Here is an 8013-nt window from a genome sequence, read left to right as displayed (position 1 = left end):
TAATACATTTCTTATATCTGGAAATTCTACAATTTTAAGAAAATTATAACAGCTCTATATAACTTTACTCATTAAAATGTTTCATTTTTCACATGATTGATTCTTTTGAGTAAATGATTAATTCCTGTCTATTCATTGTTTTTCCTGAAATAAATGAAGATGAATCAGATTTCCTGTTTGGTGATTAGCCTACAAATGGTTATTCTTTGATAAAATAATCCTGACTTCCACCTCTTAACAATGTAATGCAGTATAATTAATGTAATATAATAAGTATAATGCAATTAATATACTTTAAATTTTTAAAAATATTCTTTACATTACCATTTAGTTCCTTATGCAGCCCCTGCAATCACTACACTGTTGCCCGTGTCCATTGGTCCTTATTTTTTGCTCAATTTCCCAAGTCCCACCTTCCCCCTCTACCCTTAGCTGTCATTCTGTTCCCTATCTATGAGTGTATATCTCTTATGCTTATTAGTTCAGTTTCTTCATTAGATTCCACATAAATGAATTCATATGGTATTTTCCTTTCCCTAACTGGCTTATTTTACTGTCTCTAAGTGTGAAATTTTCTTTTCTTTATACCCAAGTAGTATTCCATTGTATAAATATCCCATTGTTGTTTTAACTACTCACCTATTGATGGACACTTGAGCTTCTTCCATATCTTGAAGACTGTAAATAATAATGCAATGAACATAGGGGTGATTATGATCTTTCTAATTAGTGTGGATCTTTCTACTATGGATATATTTCTAGAAGTGGGAACACTGGATCAGTAGGCAGATTCATTATGTGTATTAGTATGTCCTGTTTCACAAAGTTTATGTACTTCCTGCCTGGTGGCAGGCACTGCTGAGGCAAGCAGGAATAGAAATTAAGAACACAAACTTGGCCCTGGCTGTCGTAGCTCAGTGGCTTGAGCGCAGGCCTGAGAACCAAAGGATTGTGAGCCGGAGAACCAAAGGACCGCGGTTCAATTCCCAGTCAGGGCACATGCCTGGGTTGCAGGCCAGTTCCCAGCAGGGGACACACTAGAGGCAACCATACATTGATACTTCTCTCCCTTTCTTCTTCCCTTCTCCTCTAAAGATAAATAAATAAAATATTTTTTTAAAAAGAACACACACTTAGACTCCTTTTCCCAGCTGCCGATGAGGTGTTCAGTCCTTCTGAGGAAGCTAAGGCCTCACTGGGGTGAAGCACTCACTTCTGTGGGAGACTGTAACTGTGCCCAGCAGCTCTTGCTCAGCACTGGTTTATGCCATGGCCTGCTTCTAGGAGTTTGCCTGCATTTACTGGGCCCTCATCCTGCACAAGGATGAGGTGACAGTGACAGAGGATAAGATCAATGTAAAATTTTGAACCCTTCTGGCCATGCTAGTTTGCAGGACTCTGACCAGTGTTAACATTGATAAACTCACTTGCAAAGTGGAGGCTTATGGACCTGCCCTGGCAGCTGGCTTTGCACTAGCAGGAGGTCCTGCCCCTTCTCACACTGAGACCATGAGAGAAAAAATTGGGAGCAAAGAAAGTAGAATCTAAGGAGGCTGGGGATGACATGGGCTTTAGGTTTTTGACCAAACCTCCTCTTTTGTAACATGTTCAATAAGAAGCTGAACTCTGAAAAAAAAAAAGAAAAATCATGTGGAGATGATATAGACTATTTGACCTGTGATGCTGCTACTATCTTTGTAAATTTGAGTAATTTCCCCCAACTTTTCTTAACCTCAGTTTCTTCATAAATTAAATGGAACAAACACCTAAAATATAATATATGTGTATAAAGTGTAAATGAAAAATGTAGAACAAGCTCTTATCCATAGCCTGTAAGCTCCCCATGGAGATTAGCCAATAGTCATCACAGGAGTTCTGAAAAATACTTAGATGTAGAACTGCACATTCAGTGTTTTCCATAGAAGGGCAGGCATATAAGCAGAGAATAATTGTAACAGTAAACATACACAATATTGAGATAGCATAAGAAAGGAAGGGGATATAGAAACCTTTCACCGAGGAGATGCCATTTAACAAAAATTAGAGGAAGGAAAATGAGTTTCATAGAAAGATAAACAAAAGCAAGAAGTTCAAAATAATGAGGAGGCAGAGTATGACAATGTGAGATGTATTCTACTAAGTGATTATAAAAATAGCTCTTTTTTCCTTCTTCTACAACAGATGTTATTCCCTTACAGCTCTCAGAAATTTTCACATGATTTTTTTCCATAATTACTGAACCAGATATTAAGTGCTAAGAATAAAAATATATAATAAACTATTCTCTGTTCTTAAGTCTAAAGGGAGAAAAGCACATTACACTTAAGAATATTGTATATAAATATCAACAATAAAAGCACAGTACAGTAATGTTCTCAAGAGCTGCATACAAGATGCTGTCGGAGGAGAATTCCATACCTGTCTGTGATAGAGTCCTGGTTACAGAATTAATCCTTCCAACACATGACAAGATATAGAATCTGAATAGTATTAAAAAATGACTATTTGAGCAATGCAGAAAGGGGGAAAAACCAAGAGTTTAGTGGTTAGTATTCCAGAGAGAAGATCTTATCTTGAGCTAAGTTTTTTGGGGGTATTTTCACGTCAGGTAATTTATTTCCCACAAGTGACAGAGAGACTATAGAGGAAGGAAAAGCCTGAAGTTCTTGACATCTCACTGAGCCAAATAGAAAACTAATTGATTTAAGGCAACCAAGGAGATCAAGACTTGAAGGGTTAATACCCTGAATAAAATGCTACATAGGATACGATTCTAAGAAACTTGGCAGAAAGTAGTCATTAGGAGGCTCAAAAGCTAAGCAGAGAATTTAGCAGTTTCCCATTGTTGGGACAAAAAATGCGAATAGTTTGTGTGCAAAGAATGTCCTTAAGCTTTCCACTGAGAACTTATTTATTCTAATCTTAAGTATTGATACTTACTCTTAGCCCCTTTTCAACTGCTGTTAATATGCCAATATTTCCCAAAACACTAGATGCAGAATTAAACAATTTTATCAAGTCCATATGCATATCTGTGGTTGAAACTGGCTGTCTCTGCCTGGGTATACAACACATAGTCTTGTCAAGTGTACCAAATTCAGTTATGAGTACATTCTCTTTTCCACATGGATTGTTTTTCCTGGATTTCTTATTAAAATTAATGTAATATCTTCTCATCTATTTTTTTATTCACTCACTAAAAAAGTTTACCTGAGACTCTGTAAATTAATGCCTAAAATACTTCCAAGTACCCATTTTTACTTTAATTCAATTTGTCTTTAGCCAGTTGTTACTATCATCGGTGGACACGAGTTCAGTGGGCTTCTACAGGCATTCTTGCTTTCAGTCTCTCTACCGCTCCAATATTAACAGTTAGTATCATCACTTATCTGAATGTATAATTTATTTTATACATGCTTAAATTAATTCATGGTCATTCACCATCTAGTCTCATCTTTTTTTTAATTCTTTTTTTGTTTTTAATTTTTTTAAATTGTATTGTTGCTAAAGTACAGTAGCCTGCCTTTCCCTCCCATAACTCCCCCCAACCCCAGCCATCCCTCCCTGCCTCCCCTGATGCCATCTCCCCCTTGGTTTTTTCCATGTGTCCTTTGTAGTTGTTCCTGAAAACCCATCACCCTTTCACCCCCATTATCCCCCTCCTACCACTTTCACCACTTCTATTCAACATAGTATTGGAAGTCTTAGCCACAGCAATCAGACAAAAAAAAAAAAAGAAATAAAAGGCATCCAAATTGGAAAGGAAGAACCAAAACTATCATTGTTTGCAGATGACATGATAGTGTACATAGAGAATACTATAGACCCCACCAAAAAACCCTGCTCAACCTAATAATTGAATTTGGCAAAACAGTGGGATACGTAGTCTAATTTTCTACAAATTATTCCGATAGGATTTGTGACCCCAGATGCTCAACACTTTAGATATCTTTTCTTATGCTCTTCTCTTTGCCTAGAATACTCTTTCTACTTTTTCTACACCTGATCATCCTTTGAGGCACAATCCAAATATAATCTCTCATATGGATTCTTAACAGTTTCATTCTTCCCACTCAGAGATTACTTTATTTTCCCCATTATTCTATAGTTATTGCACTCATAGTGTTAGACTAATACTTATATTATATTACAGTTAATTGTTTATAAATCTGTCTTCTCTTTTAAATAGAGGGCTCTATTTGATTGGGTTCATATTAACTGCCTTGTTTCTTCACAATCGATCATAAGACTCCTGGGGTATTGTAGGTGGTTGATTGAATGGAATTTCTACTGACAGACATTTCTTTGCCTGAACATGACCAAAATATACCAAGAATGAGATTTTAAATAAACATTTGTATCCTTATATTTTGTCACATGGCAAAAATTTTGGTAAAAAAAGGGTGACATTCAGAAAAACATCCCAAAATTTATAGTTCTTATAGGAAACCTCTTTAAATGCTATATGAATAACAGTAGTAAGTAGCCGCACTGACATGATATTAAAATGATGCAACATTTAAATAGAATGTTTGCTTTGGGTCTTTTGTGATCTACTATGTTTCTATACTCATTTAAGGTAATTGTCATTACCTTTATAAATTTAAGCAAAAGACATAACTCAAAATTATATAATTGGCATTTATTACTATAATTTCAGCAAGAATATAAATCAGATAAATACTCTACTTTTGTATCAACAGTTTCTATTCCTAGTTTATTACACTAAGTGAGTTTTACATAAGAATAAGAAAAAAGGTTGCTGCCATCAATGCTGTTAATCCAACATCCAGCACGGAAAACATCTGAAAAACAGTACAATATTTTTATTACTGAATAACACACATGTATTGGCAAACATGTTAGTTTCTAACATATACTTTTCCTTAGGTTTTTTTACTCTCTGCAAAAGTCAAATAAAAAGTAGATAACTTTTATTCTTTTTTTCAAGAATGTACTACATGAAAGCTAAATTTATGGAAAAAAATTGACATTAAATTGTATAGCTTCCACCCTGACTGGTGTAACAGTGGATTGAGCACGGGCCTGTGAAGCAAAGGGTCGCCGGTTCAATTCCCAGTCAGGGCACATGCCTGGGTTGCAGGCCAGGTTCCCAGTAGGGGACATATGAGAGGCAACCACACATTGGTGTTTCTCTCCCACTCTTTCCCCTTCCCTTCCCCTCTCTCTAAAAATAAATAAATAAAATATTAAAAAAAAATTTATAGCTTCCTTGATCTAGCATATTAAGCTGGCCATTCATACTTGGCCAGATATTTAATGTGATAATGATTTATCTTCTAAAACCATGTTGCCCAATAATATCTCTCTCCAGAATTCATGAATCTCTATTCCTATATCTGAGGCATTCTTTCCAGAAAGCAGAACTTTTGAATAAAAGACAATTACCAGTGATAATATATGATGTGTTTTTGTGATAGCCATAGATGTCTACTGGCAGAAAAGTATAAAGACAATTGTATTTTTATAACTTTTCTCTAATAATTTAGTATTAATTTATGGAACAAGTGAGGGTTTAGTTTCTCCACTGGTATTAACTTGCTATTTAATTAAGTCAATAAGTTTATAAGTATATATTCCATGTACAACTCAAAACCTGTTTGTGCAACTTCCTTAGTTATTCTACAAGTTCTTGGCATACCTAATCAAAGATTTTTCCAACCAAGTATATTATTAAGAATAAGACAAAATGCCTGGAGAGAATGATGTAATTTAAATTCTTTTCACAAACCTCTCAATCATTTTCCTAAAAATATGCCAATCTACATATCTGATGCAGACACCCACCCTCAGTGTTCGCATCACTATGGATGAAATGAGACATTCACACGGACTACTGAGTCTGGTGGAGGAAAAGGGACAGCGTGACTTTTCTCTCAAAGGGAGCAAAAGCCACACCCTTACCATGACCAGCCTTTATTGGGTTTCTCCACATATTACATGATGGTCCTCATTTACTATGCACAGGTTGCTTTAGGTGGTTACTTTTTACAGAAAACAAAGGAGCCAATGCAGCTAATCACATCACAGAAGAGGGGTATTTGCAAATAAAAAGGCAAATGTGGGTGAACTAGTTACACTCATCCTTGGAAGGTTTAGCATGGATTTTAGGAAGTTGTTTTGCAAAAATGTTTGCCCAAAATCCAGGTGAGAGAGTTTTTTTAGCAAAAAGCAAGACTCAAAGTGTCCCAGGCACATTGCAGGCCTGATTACCCACAGGAGAACCTATTTGTGGTCATGGGTCCTGTGTATCTTTGAGTGGGAGCTGGGCCTGCACCATGCAGAACAATCTGCTACAGATATCAGCTTGGTATATTGACCCACAAAGAAGAACTTTTATTTATGTATTTAAAATAGTTATAAAACAGTGATTTTCCTTGTAAATTACTCTGAACAGTCTGACATACATATCATAAAAATAGTTATGTGATTGACAAATCAATATACTTCAAACAAACTACAATTCTTATCATTAATTTTAATAATCAAATATCTTACAGAATGAGGAACATAAAAACAGGAGAATAACTTAGAGACTAAACCTCTCAATAAGTACTTCTTTTAAAAAGAAAATTGCAAATGTCTTATAGTGTTACCAAATTAAATAATGTAAGCAAATAGATATAGACAAGAAGAACAGAAAATCAGTAGGTTACAATTGAACATTTTTGTGTTGGATAATAAACTAATTAGACTTTTGAAAAAGACAATTATATTGTTCACAAAAAGGATAAAAATTCTAGACATGACTTCTGTCCAAGATGGAGGCATAGGTAGCTATGGTTTGCTTCCTCTCACAACCAAAAGAAGGACAACAATAAATTTAAAAATAAAAGTGAAAAGAACTGCCAGAAAATCAAACTGTATATAAGTCCAACATTTAAGGAGTTAAGGAAGGAACATTATTGAGGCTGGTAGGAGGTACAGAGACAAGCAGCTGGGTTGGAGAGGACTTGTGGCAAAGCAAAAGACAAGGCCTGGTGAGGTAGCCACTCACAGACAGGGAGGTCCCACATTCTTGTGTGGATAAGCCAGGAGAAACAACTGGGGAGTGAGACAGGTGACACAACCCAGGGTTTCAGAATGAGAAACTAAAGCCTCAAAACCTCTCACTGTTAAAATCTGTGGGGGTTGTGGCTAAGGAGGAAAATCCCAGCCTCACAACAGAGTTGTTGGAGAGACCCATGGGGTCCTAGAATATACACAAACCCACCCACCCAGGAATCAGAACCAGTAGGATCCCGTGTGCTTGTCGGTAGTGGAGGAAGTGACTCACAACTGGATGAGAGCCAAGCAAGGAGCATTGTTCCCTCTCTGACCTCTATCCCACATAGAGCACCACAATGCAGCAAAGTGGGTTGCTCTGCCTTAGTAAATACTTAAGGCTCTACCTCTTACAATGTAACAGGTGTGCCAAGACAAGGAAATATGGCCCAAATGAAAGAACAGATCAAAACTCCAGAAAAAAACTAAGGGATGAGGAGATAACCAACCTGTCAGATGAACAGCTCAAAACACTGGTAATCAGGATGCTCACACAAATAATTGAGAATGCTTGCAAAATAGAGAAAAGTGAAGGCTATGCCAAAGTGAAATAAAGAAAAATATACAGGGAACCAAAAGTGAATGGAAGGAATCTGGGACTGAAATCAATGATTTGAAACAGAAAGAAAAAATAAACAATCAACTGGGACAGAATGAAGAAATAAAAATCCCAAAAAAAAAAAGAAGAGAGGCTTAGGAACCTCCAGGACAACTTTAAAAAGAAGTTCCAACATCTGAAGGGGTGCCAGAAGGAGAGAGGAAGAGAGAGAGATTGAAAACTTATTTGAAAAAAATAATGAAGAAAAACTTCCCTAATATGGCAAAGGAAATAGACTTTCAGGAAGTCCAGGAAGTTCAGAGAGTCCCAAAGAAATTGGACCCAAAAAGGAGCACTCCGAGACATATCATAATTAAATTGCCCAAGATTAAAGATAAGAAGATAATCTT

At 36.1% G+C, this 8013-nt stretch overlaps 1 pseudogene; it reads left to right on the top strand.

The window, feature by feature from the left end:
- The first annotated feature begins 1269 nt into the window (after nucleotides 1-1269).
- Nucleotides 1270-1603, top strand: LOC128627743 (60S acidic ribosomal protein P1-like; annotated as a pseudogene).
- The last annotated feature ends 6410 nt before the right edge of the window (nucleotides 1604-8013 follow it).

Source organism: Artibeus jamaicensis, unplaced genomic scaffold (genome assembly GCF_021234435.1).
Source record: "Artibeus jamaicensis isolate MK-2021 breed Jamaican fruit bat unplaced genomic scaffold, CSHL_Jam_final contig_466, whole genome shotgun sequence".
Taxonomy (NCBI): domain Eukaryota; kingdom Metazoa; phylum Chordata; class Mammalia; order Chiroptera; family Phyllostomidae; genus Artibeus; species Artibeus jamaicensis.
Note: the sequence above shows the minus strand (reverse complement) of the source record. Positions and strands in the feature narration are given on the sequence as shown.